A 21,488-nucleotide genomic window follows, 5' to 3' on the forward strand; every position below is an offset into this window, starting at 1 on the left:
GGAAGGGCAGAAAAACATTAGATTCAGTTTTAGATTTGGAAGATGATATTAGGTAAGCACAGTTAAATAAAGATGTTGTAATAGCAGTATTATTTGCTATTGTTACCACATATGATATGTTATGGACGGAAGGACTTTTGATCAAATTTTGGAGATTAGGAATGAGGGGAGATTGCATAATTTATCTGAGTTTTTTATTTGGACGGACTGTGCAGGAATGGGTGGGCACATGATATGAAATTATATGATTAAATTCTTGAGGAATAGTCTGTCATAAGTTTTCCAGACATGCGAATGGATAATAAACTGACATGGAAGCACCCGATCAGTAAAATAATTTATATGTGTGGCTATTCTAGGGTGCAACAGGAAAATCTTTGTTGATTTTCTATATTTGGTTTAATTCAATCTGTTCTTGATTCTGGCTATGTGGCTTAAGGATCAGCTTCATCTTCAACTTTATTCTGTTTGGGTGTGTACCAGCACAGGCTTTAAGATTGTGTTGTGGTGCAGTAAGGTCGTCTCCTGTTTCGGCTTTACTGGTTGAAATAGGATAATTGCCCTCACAATGACAGAGGGTGAAGTTGCTGTTAACATACTGGATTAATTTGAGGGGTAAAGAAATATCATCATGTTAAAGGTGTGCTAGAGGACTGTTGGGAACATCACAAGAAGAATGTTTTTAGTGTTGGGTGGCTGGGTTCTTATCAAACTGGGAATATGTGTGTATTGGATGATACAACATCTCCCACTGTAGCTTCCTCTGTAGCACCACCTTGTTTTTCCAATGACTTCAGTTGATTTTAGGTAACACAATAGGATTATGTTCTGCCTGAGAGTCTGCTGGTTCATCGGTATATTAATGAAAGTTATTATTATTCGGTAACCATTTTTACAGATGGATGAAATGATAATTTAACTGGGAATGTTGGTGTGGCTGTTTTCTTTCTTTGTGTCTGAATTGCAGGTAATGATAAAGAAATGACTTACCAGCCACTAATCAGTACATGAAGCATAATTCATTGTCATCCTTTTAGGCTGACAGTGGGTGGAAGAAATTGGTCCGTGCAAATTTGTAATTTCTTCAGAATCCTTTTCGGTTTTGATAAGACTTAAAACAGGTTATTCTAGCAGTAGGTCAGATTTGCCTTTAGAAACTCATCAAACAGTATTTCATATACAAGGTTTGGTTCATATATCTACACATTATGGATCCTGCACAGCGCACTGTTAAGGGAAATGATCAGGCTGACTGTTTAGCAAAAACACCTGTTAAAAGTTCAACTGTGGAAATCAACCTTCCACTTAGCAAATCAGAAGCTGAGGGTTAAGAATTAGTGGCTTATGGCAAGACTTGTAAGATAATGGACACAAGGACAGACACCTTTACAGAATACATAAACCTGTTGGGTTTATAGAAGAAGGCCTGAAAACAAGAAGGGGGAAGGAATTATATTGACAGAACTTGGAATTGTCCACACTATGCTTAATTATACCTTGTATCTAATTGGAAAACTTCATTCTGTGTCATGTACATTTTGACATTATGAAACTGTTAAACACATACTATTTCAGTGTGAAGCATATCAGGCTGAAAAATCAATTGCAGTCTCAGTATGAACTTTGGGGGCCAGATGGGAGTGACTTTAAGCTAATTCACAGCATTTACTGGGAAAAGGCATGTAATAATGGTAATGTCACAATTGTAATGAGGGATTTCAATATGCAAGGGGATTGGGAAAATCAGGTTGGTGTCAGATCACAAGAGAGGGAATTTGTTGAATGCCTACGAGACGGCTTTTCAGAGCAGCTTGTGCTTGGGTCTACTTGGGGAAAGGTCACCCTTCATTGGGTGTTGTACAATAACCCTGACCTTATTCAGGAGCTTAAAGTAAAGGAACCCGTCAGAGGCAGTGATCATAATATAATTGAATTCATACTGCAATTTCAAAGGGAGAAGCCTAAGTCACATGTAACCGTCTCACAATGGAATAAAGGGAATTACAGAGGCATGAGAGAGGTGAATTGGAGGAGGATACTGGTGGGAGGACGGTGAGCAGAGGTGGCTGAAGCATCTGGGAATAGCTCACAAGGTGCAGGATAGACATGTCTCACAGAAGAAGTTCTCAAGTGGCAGGGGTAGGCACCCGTGGCTGACAAGGGAAGTTAGGGACTGCTTAAAACCTGAGGAAATGTCATATAAGGTAGCACAAGTGAGTGGGATGCTGGATAAGTGGATTCTTTGAAAATCCAAAAAAAGGCAACTAACAAGCAATAAGAACGTTAAAGATGAAATATGAGGCAAATGAGCCAATAATATAAAGCTGGACACTCAGAGTTTTTTTTCCCAGTTAAATAAGGAGTGAAACGGAGACGAGAGTTGCCATTGGACGACTGGAAAATGATGCTGATGGGGGACGAAGAAATGGCAGATGAACTTAATGAATACTTTGCAACAATCTTCACTGTGGAAGACACAACAGGATTGAGTGACTTTGCTGTTACAAAGGAAAAAGTGCTGATCAAACTCAAAGGTCTTAAGGTGGATGAGTCATCTGGACCAGATGGACTACATCCCAGAGTCCTGAGGGATGTTGAAGAGATAATGGATGCATTGGTCACGATCTTTCAAGAATCACTTGATCCTGGCATGGTCCAGGAGGACTGGAAAATAGAAAATTGCACATTTCAGAAGGGAGAAAGGCAAAAGAAAGGAAATTATAGGCCAGTTAGCCGAACCGCAGTAGTTGGGATAGTATTGTAGTCTTTTTTTGAGGAGGAGTTTTCAAGGTATTTGGAGACTAATGATAAAATAAGTCAATGTCAGCATGATTTCTGTGAAAGAAAACCGTGCCTAACAAACCTTTAGAGGTCTTTGAGGAAGTGAAAAGGAGGGTGGATGAATGAGAGGCAGTGGATATCATTTACTTGGATTTTCAGAAGGTCTTTGATAAGGTAGCACACACGAGGCTGCTGAACACTATAAAATCCTATGGCATTACAGGAAAGATACTGGTATGGACAGAGGAATGGCTGACAGGCAGGAGGCAGCGAGTGGGAATAAATAGGGCTTTTTCAGGTTGGCTGCCAGTGACTGGTGGTGTTCCTCAGGGGTCAGTGTTGGGACTGCTACATTGTTTGTCAGTGATTTAGATAATGTAATTGATGGCTTTGTGGCAAAGTTTGTGGATGATGCAAAGAAAGGTGCAGGGGTTGGTAGTGCTGAGGAAGCAATACAATTACAGCAGGACTTGGACAAATTGGAAGAAGTGTTAAAAACATGGCAGATTGAATACAGTGTTGGGAAATATATGATCATGCATTTTGATCCAAGGAATAATATTACTCAGTATTATTTTACTGGACAGAAAATTCACAGGTGCCGGGGGCTTAGGAGTGCTCCTGCAAGAGTCCCAGAAGGTTATTTCGCATTTTGAGTCTGTGGTAAAGAAGGGAAATGCAATGCTGGCTTTTCTCTGAAGGGGAATAGAATATTTAAGCAAGGAAATAATGCTGAGCCTTTATAAGACACAAGTTAGGCCGTACTTGGAGTTTCATCAATGTTTTGGGTCCCATATCTCAGAAAGGAAAGGAGAATCTCATTGAAACCTATGGAGTGTTGAACGGACTAGATAGAGTGGATGTGGAGAGGTTGTTTCATGTGGTGGGGATACCCAGACTAGAGGACACAGTCTCAACATTGAAGGGAGACCTTGTGAACAGAGGTCAGGAGGAATATTTTTAGCCAGAGAGTAGTGACCCTGTGGAATACTCTATCACAGACTGCGGTGGAGGCCAAGTCTGCGGGTATATTTAAGGCGGAGGTTGATCATTTCCTGATGGATCAGGCCATCAAAATACATGGAGAGAAGGCAGGTGTATGGGGTTGAGTAGGATCCGGGATCAGCCCTGATGGAACGACGGAGCGGAGTCGATGGGCTGAACGGCCTAATTCTGCTCCTGTGTGTTATGGTCTGACCAAGATTCACCCTGACCCCCCTCTCCCAGTCAGCACCGCCCCCACCTGTCCCATTTAACCTGTCTCAGTGATGGTGGACTTTAGGACCCGGGGGAGCTCAGGACCCGCCGCCCGCAGCTGCTGCTGAATCCGCGGTGTTTCAGTTCCGTTGTCGGACGCGGTGAACGAGTTAAAATTAACGGATCGATAATTCTCATCTCGTGTTTATTTCACTCTCCGCACATTTATATTTACAGCGACTTTACTCCTGACGCCGGTCCCGGGACCCGACCCGATTACAGACCCGGAGCGGAACCGGAGCAGATTCTCAGCCACTGGTTTTCATCCCAGGTCGCGAAGAAAGGATAAAGTTTCCCCGTGAATTTATTCCCAGTGAAGGTGTGGAGATGGGACTTGGTCTCCGCATTGTAAAATGAAACTGTCCCGGACTCGTAACTGAGATAAACTCCCACCCTCCCGGGGATGGGACGGGCAGGGAGACGGGGCCCAGGGGAGGGGAACACGTCACAATGCCGATGTATCACGTCACCATCCCGCCCGATGACCCAGAATCCGGTCTCCGGTCTCAGTCTGAACAATCCCTCCCTCTTCACAGACTCTGCGGCGACTCCCAGACACCAGACCCGATTCCCCGTCACCTCCACCTCCCAGTAATGTCTCCCCGATGTGAATCCCTCCGATCCCAGCACACAGGGCCAGACTGTGAATCTCATCCAGGTGTCAGGGAGATTCCTCCGGGTCCGGGTCCATCTCACACTCTTCCGATCCTCAGACACCTCGAGACACGGATTCGCCGTTTCCACATCCAGGGTGACAGAGACTGGGGGGAGAAACAGAGAATTAGAGAGTCCCCGGGGATCGGGGGGGAGACTCGGGCAGCGCGGCCCCGGGGATCGGGGGGAGACTCGGGCAGCGCTGCCCCGGGGATCAGGGGGAGACTCGGGCAGCGCGGCCCCGGGGACCAGTGGAAAGGCCGCTTGGCCTCAGGCGCGGTCGGATGGCCGACAGGAACCTTTCCCGAGGTTTGACCCAACGAAAGCGGGTGGACAACTAATGTCTCCCCAAGGGTTTCCGCTGGACGGAGAGCAGAGATTTCCCGATCAAACAGACACAAAATGCTGGAGGAACCGAACGGGTCAGGCAGCATGTGTGGAGAGAGATGGACAGTCTACATTTCAGGTGGACATCTTCCCTCAAGAACGGAAATACATAGGGGAGATAAACAGCAGAAACTAGAGCGGGATAGGGATGGATTAAGATGGGCAGGGGCTGGGTGACTGGATTATCAGGAGGTCACAGAGTTTCTTCGGCCCAACTTGTTCGTGCCGAGCAGCTTCCTTTAATGAGCTAGTCCCATTTGTCCATTATTCCTTTCACCTTTCTTATCCACGTACCTGCCAAGATCTATTTTAAAACATTCTCCCTGTACCCATCTCTACAGTTGACCAAGGGCCCCCTGTAAACAGAGATAACCCTCTTCCCCTTCCACTTTATCTTTTCCGTTACTGATTTTTCACCTGGAGCCTACCAGCCTTCTGCTTCCCACCCGCCCCCCCCCCCACCTTCTTTATTGGGCCTCTGCCCCTTCCCTCTACATCCTGACGAAAGGTTTCGGCCTGAAACGTGAACCGATCTTTTCCACGGATGCTGCCCGACCTGCTGAGTTCCTCCAGTATGTTGTGAGTGTTGCTTTAACTCTCTTCCCTGTCCACTGTACCATGAATTTTAGTGTCACCCATAAACCTACTAATTATGTCACCTACATTATCATCCAAATCATTAATATGATTGACAAACAACCGCGGCCCCAGCACCGACCTCTGCAGGTCACAGGCCTCCAGTCCTCTGTGTTTAAGAGACACTTGGACAGACACTTCAATAGGCAAGGCACAGAAGGAGACTGACCTAATGCTGGCCAATGCGATGAATGTAGATGGGTAAATAGGTCAGCACAGATGTGATGGGTCGAAGGGCACATTTCTATGCTGTACGGCGATGGTTCTGTGAACTGAATGGATAAGAACCCCCAAACCCCCCTCTCCCTTCGGGTGCTGGGAATTTCAAACAGACAGTGACCCCTGACCCTTGACTCCTCAGACAGGGAAACATCCTCCCTGTATCCTGCCTGTTGACCCCAGAAGAATTTTTTGTTTCCCTGAGATCTCCTCTCTTTCTTCTGAACAGGGAACAGAGAACATAGAACAGTACAGCACAGGAACAGGCCCTTCATCCAATGTTAACATTCATTTGTGAGTGTGAAGTGTGGAGTGGGGGAGTGTGAAGGTTCGAGACAGTAAAGGAGGTGATAATGGGAAACAGCAGCGGAGAGATAAACGGCAGAGTGAACCAGAACCAGGTGGGAGAGGGGTGGAAAGCCTGTGGGTGAACTGTGTGTGTAGACGTAACGAGAAGCTGGAGTGGGACAAAGGTGGAGATGAGGATCCCTTTGTCCCCTTTCCCACAACCCCATCACTCGCAGCCCCTCAAGAGGAAAGGGGAGGAATTTTCAGGGACCCTTAAGCAACACATGTCCTGATGAAGTGTTTCAGTCTGAACTGTTGACTGTTTACTCTTTTCCATCGATGCTTCCTGACCTGCTGAGTTCCCCCAGCATTTTGTGTTTTTTGCTCTACTTTAAATATACTTAATTATTTGCCTCCACAGCTGCCTGTGGCAGATTCACTGTCCTGTGGCTGAAGAAATTCCTCCTCATCTCTGTTCTAAATCGACACCCTCTAGTCGAAGGCTGTGCCTTGTGTTCTCAACCCAGCCGCTATAGGAAACATCCTTCCGACATCCACTCTCTCCAGGTAGGTGTCAGTGAGATCAGGCCTTCATCAGGACCTGTGTTGCTTGGATTACCAGCATCTGCAGATTTTCTCATGTTTGATTTTTAAAGCAGAAGTTGATATGTAAACTTCTTGATTAGTCAGGGTGACAAATGTTAATGGGGAGGAGGCGGGAGAGTAGAGTTGAGAGGGATAATAAATCAGCCATTCTTCTGAACTCCCATGAGTCCAGCCCAAAACCATCAAACACTCCTCATATGTCAACTCTTTCATTCCCAAAATCATTCTTGTGAACCTCCTGGACCCTTTCCAATGCCAGCACATCTTTTCCGATATAAGGGACCCAAAACTGCTCACAATACTCTGAGTGTGGTCTGACCAATGCCTTATAAACACTCAGAATGACATCCTATTCGAATCCTCTCGAAATGAATGCTAATGTTGAGCTTGCTGAGCTTAACACTGACTCAAACTGCAATTAACCATCAGGGAATCCTGCACCAGGACACCCAAGTCCCTTCTGCACCTCTGATTTTTTGAATTTTCTCACTGTTTACAAAATCGTCTATGCCTTTATTCCGCCTGCCAAATTGCATGCATGACTTCGCTACTCGATAATCCATCTATCACATCTTTGTCCATTTTCGAATCTGTCTCTGTCCTTCCCCAGACTCTGAGCTTCTGCACCACTACCTTCCCCTTCACCTAACTTCATCTCATCTGCAAACTTGGCCACAAAGGCAACAATTCTGTCATCCAAATCATTCTTTGTCTATCTCGGCTTTGTGTTCCTCGAAGAATTCCAGCAGATTTGTCGGGCAAGATTTCCCCTTCAGGGAAGACACGCTGTCTTTGCCCTATTTTATCATGTGCCTCCATGTACCCAAAAGCAGTTCCATTAATACTGGACTCCAGCATCTTTCCAAGCACACCACATCCAGACTAACACACCTGTAATTTTCTTTCCTCAGCTGCTCTCCCGTCATAAAGAGTGAAGTGACCTGTGCAATTTTCATTCGTCTTGAATATCCAATTATCTAGTGATCCCTGAAAGATCATTATAAATGCCCCCATATTCTCTTCAGCTAACTCTTTCCGAACACTGGGGTGTAGTCCATCTGGTCCAGGTACCCTCAGACCATCAATCTTCCCACGCACTTTCTCCTCAGTAACATCAACAACACTCAATTCTGTCCCCAGACACTCTCACATTTCTGACATACAGCTGGCATCTTCCACAGTGAGGATTGACACAAAATATTAAATAAGCACTTCGACAATGTATTTTGTCACATGTCTCCTCTCCAGTGTCATTTTCTTGGGGTCCAATATCCACTCTTGCCTCTCTTTTACTCTTTAGAGTTTTCTGTCCTCTTGAGTATTGTCGGCAAGCTTTCCCTCATATCTCATTTTCTCTCCTTCGGGCTTTGTAATTGCTTTCTGTTGATTATCAAAATCTCCTCAACACTTCAACATCCTGCTAATTTTTGCTCTATTGTATGCCCTCTCTTTCACTTTTATGCTGTCTTTGACTTCCCTTCTCAAACAAGGTTGCCTCATTCTCCGTGGATAATACTCCTCCGTATTTGGGATTTATCTATCCAAATTGCCCCCAGAAATTCCAGTCTTTGTTGTTCTGCAATCATCCCTGCTGGTGTCCCCTCCCAATCTACTTTGGTCAGCTCTTCCCTCATGCCTCTGTAACTAACTTTACTCCACTCTAATACCGATACATCTGACTTTATCTCCCTCTCAAACACCAGGGTGAATTCTATCATTTTATGATCACTACTTCCTAAAGATTCTTTTCCCTTAGTCTCCCAAATCATATCTGGTTCACTATACAAATCCCACTCTAGAATTGCCTTTCTCCCATTGGGCTCAACCACAAGCAGTTCAAAAAAGCCATCTTGGGGACTTTCTACAAATTTCCTCTCTTGGGATGCAGCACCAACATGATTTTCCCAATCTACCTCCTTGTTGAAATCCCCCATTCCGACTGTCACATTGCATTTTTTTTTTCCATTTCCTAGTGTAATTTGTATCCCATTTCGACCCTGGTTACTATTTGGAGGCCTGTATATAATTACCATCAGGGTCATTTTACCCTTGCAGTTTTTTAACTCCACCCACAATGACTCAACATATTCCAATCCTATGTCAACTCTCTCTAAGGATTTCATTTCATTTTTTACAACAGAGCCTCCCCAGCCCCTCTGCCTACCTGCCTGTCCTTTGAATACAAGGTGTATCCTTGGATGTTGGGCTTCAACCAGCATCTCCTTTCAGCCACAACTCAGTGACGCCAACAACGTTATACCTGCCAATCTCTACCTGTGCTACAACATCATCTACCTTATTCCGTATACTGGAGCATTCAAATATGACACCTTCAGTCCTGTATTCATCAGCCTATTCGACACTGTCCACCGGAACTTAAGCAAGGTCTATGATATCAATGATAGACCACAGTTCGGGTATTGTCTGCATTTCCACTTCCCCGAATATAGTGAAACATAGAAACACAGAAAACATAGAACACAATACAGGCCCTTCGGCCCACAAAGCTGTGTTGTACATGTCCCTACCTTAGAACTACCTAGGCCTTACCCATGGTCCTCTATTTTTATAAGCTCCATGTAGCCATTCATGAGTCTCTTAAAAGACCCTGTCGCTTCCGGCTGCAGCACCACCACCAGCAGCCCGTTCCGCGCACTCACCATTCTCTGCATAAAAAACATACCTCCGACATCTCTGTATCTCCTTCCAAGCACCTTCAAACTATGCCCTCTCATGCTAGCCATTTCAGCCCTGGGAAAAAGCCTCTGACTGTCCACACGATCAATGCCTCTCATCATTTTGTACACCTCTATCAGGTCACCTCTCATCCTCCGTCGTTCCAAGGAGAAAAGGCCGAGTTCACTCAACCTATTCTCATAAGGCATACCATCCCCGCCCCCCAGCAAAAACAGGCAACATCTGTGTAAATCTCCTCTGCACTCTTTCTATTGGTTTCCACGTCCTTCCTGTAGTTGTAGTGAGGTGACCAGAATTGAGCACAGTACTCCAAGTGGGGTCTGACCAGGGTCCTATATAGCTGCAACATTACCTCTCGGTTCTTATCCTTGCCATAGAGGGAGTACAAAGAAGGTTCACCAGATTGATTCCTGGGATGGCAGGACTTTCATATGAAGAAAGACTGGATGAACTGGGCTTGTACTCGTTGGAATTTAGAAGATTGAGGGGGGATCTGATTGAAACGTATAAGATCCTACAGGGATTGGACAGGCCAGATGCAGGAAGATTGTTCCCGATGTTGGGGAAGTCCAGAACGAGGGGTCACAGTTTGAGGATAGAGGGGAAGCCTTTTAGGACTGAGATTAGGAAAAACTTCTTCACACAGAGAGTGGTGAATCTGTGGAATTCTCTGCCACAGGAAACAGTTGAGACCAGTTCATTGGCTATATTTAAGAGGGAGTTAGATATGGCCCTTGTGGCTACGGGGGTCAGGGGGTATGGAGGGAAGGCTGGGGCGGTGTTCTGAGTTGGATAATCAGCCATGATCATAATAAATGGCGGTGCAGGCTCTAAGGGCCGAATGGCCTACTCCTGCACCTATTTTCTATGTTTCTATGTTTCTATGTTAAACTCAATCCCACGATTGATGAAGGCCAGTGCACCGTATGCCTTTTAACCACAGAGTCAACCCGTGTAGGGCATCATTACACTGGACAGGAAGATTCAGGAGGATGTTACCAGGACTGGGGGGCTTGGATTAAAAGCGGAGAGTGGTTAAGCTTGGGCTATTTAGCTGTAGTGTAGGATGTTGAGGGATGACCCCTTATCGAGGTAAATACATTCATAACGGGCTGAGATAAAGTGAGTCTTTTTCTGAGAAATAGGAGTACAGAACCAGAGGGCTCAGATTGAAAGTGAGTGGGGAAGTTTTTATGAGGGACCTGTGGGGTAACATTCTCCCAGAGAGGGAGGTGGGCAGATGGAATTTGCTGTCAGATGCTGTAGAAACAGGTAAAATTAAAATATTTTAAGATGAACTTACACAGGTACATAGATATGAAATGGTTAGAGGGATGTGGGACAAACACACACAAACGGGACATGCTCAGGAAGACATCTCAGTCTTGCAGATGGATGAAGTGGGCCGTGGGTTCAACATCTGTCAAACCCTCCCAGATCATCCTCCTGAGGAATCTCACCCCGGAGTCTGTCTGTGAACTGTTGATGTGACGTCACATCAGAGGGCAGCTCAATGCACAGAACAGACTGGGTAAGGACGGCAGGTTTCATTCCTAAGTCAGAACGTGGGCCTATTTCTTTGGCCATGTGTCACACTCAGATATTATGTGTGAGTATGTGTGTGTGTTGATTGTGGTAAATATCAGTGTGTTTGTACACATTGAAGTATTTCTATGTTACAGTGTGTCATCACATGTCTGGTGTGTGCTGACAATGTGTGACATGTGTGAGTTGTTTAAGCAAATAAATTACCGTGTCTGAAGAGAATAGTTTCTAGGTTACTGAAGGAAATATCAACGTACATTGCTGCGTCTCTGACTACAATCTGCCAATCCTTCCTGTGTATGTGTGTGTCGGGCTGTTTTGCCAGTCTGGTTATGCTGTGTGTGCTTCTCCTGAGATGAAATCCTGAATGATGTCAATGCTGGCTGTGTTGTCCGGGCTCATTCTCACAATGCTTCAATGTTGTGGTCTGATAACCATAAGCTCATAAAATATAGGAGCAGAATTTGGCCATTTGGCCCACTGTGACTGCTCCACCATTCAATCATGGCTGATCCTTTTCATCTCCTCCTCAGCCCCACTCCCCGGCCTTCTCGCCACAACCTCTGATACTGTGTGCAATCTAGAACCTGTCAAGCTCGGCCTTAAATATGCCCAACGACCTGGCCTCCACGGCTGCCTGTGGTAACAAGTTCTGCAAATTCACCACCCTCCGGCTAAAGAAATTTCTCTGCGTCTCTGTTTTTAAATAAGACACCCCTGTATCTTGAGGCTGTGCCCTCTTGTCCCAGACTCCCCCACCATGAGAAACATCCTTCCCACATCTACTCTGTCTTGGCCTTCCAACATTCAAAAGGTTTCAGTGAGATCCCCCATCATCTTTCTAAATTCCCGCAAGTACAGACCCAGAACCATCAAACATTCCTCGTATGATAACCCTTTCATTCCTGGAATCATCCTTGTGAACCTCCTCTGGACCCTCTCCAATGCCAGCACATCTTTTCTCAGATGAGGAGCCCAAAACTGTTCACAATACTCAAGGTAATGCCTCACCATTGCCTTATAAACCCTCAGCATCGCATCCCTGCTCCTGTATACTAAACTCCTGGAACTGAATGCTAACATTTCATTTACCTTCCTCACAACTGACTCTACCTGCAAGTTAACCTTCAGGGTGCTCTGCAGAAGGACCCCCACATCCATCTGCATCTCAGATTTTTGAATTGTCTCCCCATTTTAAATAATCTGCATATTATGTCTACTACCAAAGTGCATGACCATGAATTTCCCAGCATTGTGTATCATTTGCCACTTTCTTGCCCAGTCTCCTCATCCAAGTCCTTTGAAGCCTACCTGTTTCCTCAACACTACCGGCCCCTCCACCAATCTTATTATATGCCAACGCGTCCTATCTTGTCCAGTATCACCAAGTATTCCATAACCTCATACTTAACAATTGACACTAATGTCTTCCCACCCACAGAGGTGAGGCTAACTGGTCTATAACTTCATTTCTGCTGCCTTCCTCATGACTAAGAGTTGGGTGACATTTGTAATTTCCAGTCCTCTGGCACCATACCAGAGTCCAATGATTTTTGAAAGATCATTTCAAATGCCTCCACAATGTCTACCGTTACCTCTTTCAGAACACCAGGGTGCAGTTCATCTGGTCTGAGTGACTTATGTCCCTTTTTGAGCACCTTCTCCCTTGTAACAGTAACTGTACTCACTTCTCTTCCCTCGCACCCTTCAGCACCTGACACAGTGCCAGTGTCTTCCACAGTGAAGACTGATGAAAATACTCATTTAGTTCATCTATCATCTCTTTGTCCCCTGTTATTATATATCCAGCCTTATTTTCTAGTGGTCCTATATCCACTCTCATCTTTATTTTATTTTTTCACAATACTTGAAAATCAATTTGATATTGTTTGTTTGTTTGACCTGCTGCATTCGCCAGCAACTTTGATGTGTGTTGCTTGATATTGTTTGCTTACTTGTTTTATAAAGACAGGTGTGTAAAAAGGGCCTGAAGGATCATTGGAGACCCAAGTCACCCCAACAACAAACTGTACCAGTCGCTACCATACAGGAACTGGTTCCGCAGCATAAAAGCCAGAACCAACAGGGTCCGGGGACAGCTTCTTCCACCAGGCCATCAAACTGATTAACTCGTGCTGAGACAACTGTATTTCTATGTTATATTGACTGGAATGTTATACATATTATTTTTCATAAATTACTATAAACTGCACATTTAGACAGAAGATTTTTCCTGCTCGTTTATAGAAAGGATGTAAGTAATAAAGTCAATTCAATTCAATTCCATATTTCATTTTTCCCCTCCCAATCATTTTTTTCAGTTCCTCTCAGTAGGTATTTAAAAGCCTCCCAATTCTCTGTCTTCCTATTAATTTTCACTTTGTTGTATGCCCACTCTTTTTCATTTACATCAGCATTATCAGCCACGATTGTACTATTTTGCCATTTGAGTATTTATTTACTTTTGGAATATATCTATCCTTCACCTTCCTCATTTTCCCAGAATCTGATATCATTTGTGCTCTGCTGTCATTCTGGACAACATCTCACCCCAATTTACTTTGGCCGGCTCCTCTTTCAGACCACTGTAATTTCTTTTACTCCTCTGGAATACTACAACGTCAGACTTTACTTTTTCCTTATCAAATCTCAAGTTGAACTCAGTCATGTTGTGAGCATTGCCTCCTCAGGTTTTTTCCTAAGATATCACCTCTGGTTCAATACATAACACCCAATCCAGTAGAGCTGTTCCCCCAGTAGGCTCAATGACAAACTGCTCGAAAAAGTTATCACATGGCATTCAACAAATTCACTCTCTTGAGATCCATTATCAATCTAATTTTCCCAATTGACCTGCTTGTTGAAATCTCCCATGACTATTGTAACATTGTCTGTTTCATTGGCCTTCTCTATTTCCAGTTGTAATCTGTGGTCCACATCCAGCTACTGTTGGGATCCTGTATGTGACTGTCATCAGTGTCATTTTCACTTCTGAATTTCCTTCACTCAACCCACAAGGAATCAACATCTTCCAATCCTATGTTACATCTTTCTATTGATTTACCAGGAGAGCCATGTCACCCCCTCTGCCTACCTTCCTATACCACCGATACAATGTGTAACCTTGGACATTCATCTCCCAACTACAACCATCCTTCAGCCATGATTCCCTGATGGCCACAACATCATACCTGACAATCTGTAATCGAGCAACAAGATCATCCACCCTATTTCTCACACTCCATGCATTGAGATATGACGCTTTGGGTACTGTATTTCCTATCCTTTTTCATTCTGCATCCCTAATGCACTGATACTCACCCAGCTGGCTGCAGTTTTGTCCTCGTATCTGGCTGCCCCATCTGACAGTCTGACTGCACACTATCTTTGCATTTTTACCATCAATCCTACCCCTTCACTCGTTCCTAACCACCCCCCCCCCAACAAATTAGTTTAAACCCTCCCCAACAGCTCTATCAAACCTCCCTGTGAGAATATTGTTCTCCCTCGGGTCCAGGTGCAACCCATCCCTTTTGAGCAGGTCATTTCTCCACCAGAAAAGATCCCAATGATCCAAAAACCTGAAGCCCTGCCCCCTGCACCAGCTTCTCAGGCATGCTTTAATCTGCCAAATTATCCTGCTCCTACCCTCACCAGCACGTCGCACAGGCAGCAGTCCAGAAATTATAAACCTGAAGGTACTGCTTCTGAGCTTTCCACCAAGCTCTCCAAATTATATTTTCAGGACCTCTTTGTTTTTACTTCCAATGTCATTTGTCCCAAAATATACCGATATATATGACTCTCCCCCTCTCCCCCCCCCCCCCCACTAAAATGATGTAGACACGATCCGAGGCATCCCTGATTCTGGGAACTAGGAGGCAACATACCATTCGGATGTCCCGTTCACATCCACAGATTCTCCTGTCTGTTCCCCGACTGAGTCCCCAATCACTACCGCTCCCCTCTTTTCCCTCGAACAACAGTGAGAGTTGCCAATCCAGAAGGGGGAAGACCTGCGTCAATCAGAGTCTGCACTCACAGCGCACGAAGGACTTGTGCATGTTTCTGACAAGCCCGGTGACTACACTGATGCCCGCTTTTATTCCCTGCAATATCATAAGATCAGTATTAATTTCCCATCTCCTGTGGTAGGATTCAAACTCATGTCTTGGCATGTTAGTGCAGTGGCCTGGGATCAGGACACAGTGGTTCATCTGTCAGTCCCGTGTATTGGTTGTATTGTGACCCTGTGCTGGTGTGTTCAGGGGTCTGACATCTCCAGCTGACCATGTGACAGTGACGCCCCCCCTCCCCCCCGCCAGTCGGTGGGGTTGACTTCAGTTCCCCTTCAGTCATTATTACAGCCAATCTTTGCCTTAAATAATAACAACTGTGTTTCATAAACAAGGTGAAATGAATCTTTGTAAATTTTACCTCGATTAATGGCATCAAGTGCTTCTCTCAGCACTGTGTTCAACAAATAGGGGTGAACAAATTTTTCCACTGGTAGGGTCTCATCTGTCACTGAATATTCCTGGACATCATCATTAATCCTGTAAATAATAAACTGATGGTGATAAACTGCTATTCTGAACTATTTTACAAATCCATACAGGGTTTCAGTGAAGAGGATGTCCTACCTCCTGTTCCTACTAGTTTCCACCTGAAATAAATAAAAACACAAATCTGATTAGACTTGGACTTACCATCTACATCCTGAATTTTATCCAAATCATTACAAGGTGTTGAAAATTCCCTCTCCCACAGTCACTCACACACACACAAACAACACAGAACCACGAGGAAAATTACAGGTAATGTTTCTGAAAATTAGATCATTACTGAGAGGATGAAACTTACAGGAAAGACAGGACGGGTTGCGCATTTTCATCTGGATAAGACATCAGGGTGATAAGATGGAGCAATTGAAGATCAATGATGGATTTGATTGTGTGCATGTGGAGAAAGTATATCTATTTATTGGCAGATGAAATTCCAGATGGATCTTAAAAAATCCCATAAGAAATTTAGTGAAGAGCACGTGGAACTCACAAGCACAGGAGTGATTGAAGCAGAACAGCAGAGATTGAATGTCATGGGGAAACTGGATGAACACGAGGGACCAGGGAGTTCGGGCACTGTTGCTGGGTGTGGTGAGTAGGTGGGAGGAGGTTTGTTTAGCAGGGAAGCAGATCGGAGAAGATGGACCGAATGGCCTGTTTATGATGGAGAATGGGATATTATCCTGTATGAAGTTTATCCGAGAAAGTAAAGAAACAGTGAATGTTTCCCTAATCTGATGGAAACCGGATATTGAGGATAAGTCTGATGTGTGGGTCACATTCTTTGTTCTCAGTGATTGACAGAGAGACCCTCACACCCACCACATCAGACACACTCACAGCCTGTGATTGGAACTGGGTGTTAATATGAGATTTAGAGGATATTTAACAGGTAATTAAGGACACAGTCTGCAACTCTGTGTTATTTTCAGAGCAAATAATTTCAGAGCAGATTACATTCTGTCCTGGAATGTACAGAAGTTGTGGAAGTCCAGTTCTGGGACAACAACAACCCTGAATAGTTTCATCAATTGTCTGGTGAGACAGTTTACTGCCATTTGTAAATGCTGTGTGTAGGAGCAATGCACCTGTTTTCTGTCTGCAGTGTATTCTGTGTTACGTGTTTATTATGGTAACACGTCATGTGAGTGGGGGCGTGGGAAAAGCGAACCGAATAAGTTACATATTCGAACTTTGTTCTCAAAAGTTTTGAGCTGGGGACGGACGGATGTCATATCTTTGTTGAACGATACGTTGCAGCTTAACTTACGATTTATAATACTTAAGATTCATCGCTTCTAGATTGTATGTTGCTTATAGAGGATCGAATACATATCTTAGACATTTTGGAACGTCATCGTTGGAGTGATTGGAGGGTGCGTCATTCAAGTATAACAATCTGTGTGAGGTTGCCTGCAGCGGCAATTGATTTGTTAGAACTGGTCACTGTGCTGTGTTTATTTCAAATATACCACTGTTCATTTCGTGCTCTTTGACAGGAACAAATTGAAATATAATCCCTCACCTTGAGAAATATCACACTGTCTTTTTGATCCATCTGTTCCTTTAACTTTGAGATTTCCTCCTGAATCCACCCGATATTCTCTTGAATCTCTCGAATATTTTTTTCCATTCGATTTAGAATCCTCTCCTCTTCCTCCCTGAGATCCCTGAGTAAGCTCTGCTCTTTCTCAGTGATAATCTGGCGCAGTTCTGCAAACTGAGACGTGATGTGGGTCTGAACACTGTGTGACTGTTCCTATCGAATGAAAGGTGAAGATTAATTTACTATATTGCTGTCTGTATTTCCTGATGACGTTAAGGTGACCATTCGGTCCATTAAAGTTCATGCTTCTGAATCATTCCCGTCAACCCCATTCCCTCACGTTTTCCTGAAACCTCCCTCATTGACCTATTAACTCCTACCTGATTCACATACAATCTCCCCCACCTTCACAGGGTTAATTGTAATTAACCATTCATCCAGCATGTCCTTGGGATGTGTCTGAAACTGTCGTGGTCACAGGAAGAGCATGCAAACTCCACACGGACAGTACCAAAGGTCAAGATCGAACCCGAGTCACTAGAGCTGCGATACTCTGCTATTCTGCATTAAAGGGAGCAAAACTATACAGTAATATCAGAAAATCCGCTCAGGAAGCCTCACCCGAACTCCGGAAATCTTCTCTTTCTATTGCTGCTCCTTTTCCTGGAAGTCTGATTTCTTTTTTGTGAGAGAGTCTAAGGAAGATTTTAGCTGATCCTGAAAGTCAGAGAGCGTAAGAAATAGAAAAAAGGGAGAACAAAAGAAACAGGGGATCAAACGCGATTACCGCACACAAAATGCCAGAGGAACTCAGCATCTACAGTGGCATGCAAAAGTTTGGGCACCCCGGTCAAAATTTCTTTTACTGAGAATAGCTAAGCGAGTAAAAGATGAACTGATTTCCAAAATGTATAAAGTTAAAGATGACAGATTTCTTTAATGTTCTAAGCAAATATGTTTTTTTTATTTCCATATTTTGCGGTTTCAAAATAACAATAACATTGCGGCCTAGAAGTTCTATTTTAACTTCATCAGTCCACAGGACTTGTTTCCAAAATGCATCAGGCTTGTTTGGATGTTCTTTGAACTCTTCAAATAGAACTTTTTGGCCACAATGAGCAAAGGTATGTTGGAGCAAAAGAGGGTGCAGGATTTCATGAAAAGAATCCCTCTCCAACTGTTCAGCACGGGGGTGGACTGATCATGTTTTGGGCTTGTATTGCAGCCAGTGGTCTGGGGAACATTTACTGGTAGAGGGAAAAATGAATTTAATTAAATACCAGCAAATTCTGGAAGCAAATGTCACACCGTCTGTTAAAAAGCTGAAAAGAGGATGGCTTGTACAACAGGATAATGAACCTAAACACACCTCAAAATCCACAATGGACTACCTCAAGAGGCGCAAGCTGAAGATTTTGCCATGGTCCTCACAGTTCCCCCGACCAAAACATCATCAAGAATCTGTGGATAGAACTCAAAAGAGCAGTGCATGCAAGACGGCCCAAGAATCTCACAGAACTTGAAGCCTTTTGCAAGGTAGAATGTGCAAAAATCAACCAAACATGAAATGAAAAACTCAGCTGGCTACAGAAAGTGTTTACAAGCTGTGATACTTGTCAAAGGGGGTGTTAGTAAGTACTGCCCATGCAGGGTGCCCAAACTTTTGCTTCGGGCCCTTTTCCTTTTTTGTTATTTTGAAACTGTAAAAGATGGAAATAAAAACATTTATTGCTTAAAATATTAAAGAAATGTGTCATCTTTAACTTCATGCCTTTTCAAAATTTGTTCATTTTTACTCGCTTAGCTATTCACAGGAACAGAAATTTTGACCAGGAGTGCCCAAAATTTGCAAGCCACTGTATGCAGGACAAAGAAACAGTCGACGTTTCGGGATGAGACCCTTCACTAGGACTGGGAAGGAATGGGGCAGAAGCCAGAGTAAAAAGGTTGGGGACGAGAACCAGCTGACAGGTGACGGGTGAGACAACGTGAGGGGGAACGTGGGGGAGGGTGGTGAAGTGAGAAGCTGAGAGGGGACAGGTGGAAGAGGCAAAGAGCTGAAGAAGGAGGAAACTAACACGGGAGGACAATTGGCCATGGAAGAAAAGGGAGGAATTCGGACTGTTCGGGCCCCTGAATGGTGACGAGGGAGGAGGTGTAGAAGTCAGGTGTATCACCTGTCCCGTTTACAGGTATCGGTGTCAGGAGGGAGATCAGTGGGACGGAGCGAGTGGATAAGGGAGTTACATAGAGAGCGATCTCTACGGAGAGCGGAGAGTTGTGGAAGTGACATGGCGGTGGGATGTGCTTGGTGATAGAATCGCGTTGGAGATGGTGAAAGATGCGGAGAACGATATGTTGGTTATGGAACCTCGTGTGTTTGTAGGTAGCACTTTGGAGATTCAGTTGACGATGGGGTTAGTATCAAATTCAGGTTAGTTTTACCTTGTAGAACTTAACAGCTTCTTTAATCGGCAGGAAGCGGTGCTCTCGGTGTTCCTGCGCAACTGCACAGATCAGACAGATCAGTGTCTTGTCCGTTTCACAAAACAGCTTCAGTTCTTCCTCATGTTCCTCGCAGTGAAATTTACTTTCCCTTCCTTTCGGATTCAGGTTTAAATTTCGAAGTTTTTCAGCCAGATTTGCTAAGGCCCGATTGACCCTGAGGGTGCGGTCAGCAAACACGTCTCTACACTCCGGGCAGGAGTTTCTCTCCTCCTTTTCCCAATACTGTGTGATACAAGAGCGACAGAAGTTGTGCGCGCACTCCAGTGACACCGGATCGGTGAAGAAATCCAGGCAGATGGGACAAATTGCCTCCTCGCTCAAACTCTCGACCTGTCCTTTCGAAGCCATGTTAACTCCTGGCACTTCCTGATTCAGAATGCTGCCGATCCCCTGCAGTACCGCGATTGTCCACTACAGGCGCTGCAGACTCAGCGAATGAACATGACGTTACTGCCTGTGATTTCCACACCAGGGTGGGATCGGAAACACATAAACTGGTCGGAAATAAACACTTGGCCATGGACTGCCCAAGCCCGGCTGCAAAAGGAGGATGGTCGGCATGGGGCTAGTAATCACAGTGCGACAGATACTTCAGGGAACACTGGCGAACTGCTGTTGGCGGCCTGTGCCCCACTAGGTGTGATGGGCTAAGGAAGAAGCGGAACAGAAGTGAAGCCAGAGGGAAGAGCCTGGTTCAGTCTGAGGCAGGACTGAAAGGGACAAGTTCTGAAAAGAGAGGTACAAGAGTCTGCAGGTGCTGGAATCTCGAGTAAAAAAACGTGATGCTGGAGGAGCTGAGCGGGACAGGCAGCATCTGCGGAGAGGAATGTACAATAGACTTTCCGGGTCGAGATCCTTCATCTGGACTGTCTCAACCTGAAATGCCTGACCCGATGAGTAATTCCAGCAGCTCGTTTTTATTATTTTTTCTCCAGATCTAAAGAGAGTAAGACTTTGGTGCAAAACGGTGGCAAATATTGAAAGCAACTATTAAATTGGTTCATGCCATGAAACTGGGGATGAGGAGACGATATTGTTCTGTGAGGAGACAGATGCAGTGGTGATGACCGACCTGTGGCTGCAGGAAAAAAAAACACAGGACCGGACATTCTACGTCACAGGGAGCAAAACAGTATTTTTTCGGTGACGTCCTGATCTCAACAGCCCTTCGTGTGAGAAACTTCGTGACTTAACGCATCCAGTGGAGGGTCCGGTCTCCCTCACTCAGCCTAGAAGATGAACATTATTATGGTGACTAATGCCCATATAGATATTCAAAAGGATAAACCGTACAATGCCTTCACCCAATGAATTTACATTCGTTGTTAGTGGGGTACTAAGTACCATTTTACATTCGTTAAAACCGATAGGACTGTTGTCGCTCATGTGGCCCCCTGGGGTGGTTTACTGCAACAATAATTGAGAAGCTTCCTCAGCCAACCGGGCCCCTCCCTGTCCAGTGGCAAAGGAACCCTAGAGTTCAATGGTGTCCCTGCAGCCGAGAATGTGCCAGTCGGCAGAATTCCTGTACGACAGCGGTTCCCAGCATTTGTTATGCCATGGATCAATGACACCAACCGTGGATCCCAGGGTGGGAACACCTGCTCTACGGACATCTCGATGTGATGTCAGACCAACACTTTTCGGCAGTCTTTCACCGAGTTGACGATCTTCCAGCAGAGACAAAGATACAATATATACTTCGTTTTATTGTCCCAGGATTGAAATATCACAGACTAGGTGGCATGCATTTACGCTGAGATGGGGTTCAGTTTTAAGGTGATGTGCAGGATAGGGTT

The 21,488-nt window shown here is 44.7% G+C and overlaps 1 pseudogene; it reads right to left on the bottom strand.

The window, feature by feature from the left end:
- Positions 1 to 4,169: 4,169 nt before the first annotated feature.
- Positions 4,170 to 20,847, bottom strand: LOC140185177 (zinc-binding protein A33-like; annotated as a pseudogene).
- Positions 20,848 to 21,488: the final 641 nt, after the last annotated feature.

Source organism: Mobula birostris, chromosome 20 (assembly GCF_030028105.1).
Source record: "Mobula birostris isolate sMobBir1 chromosome 20, sMobBir1.hap1, whole genome shotgun sequence".
NCBI lineage: Eukaryota > Metazoa > Chordata > Chondrichthyes > Myliobatiformes > Myliobatidae > Mobula > Mobula birostris.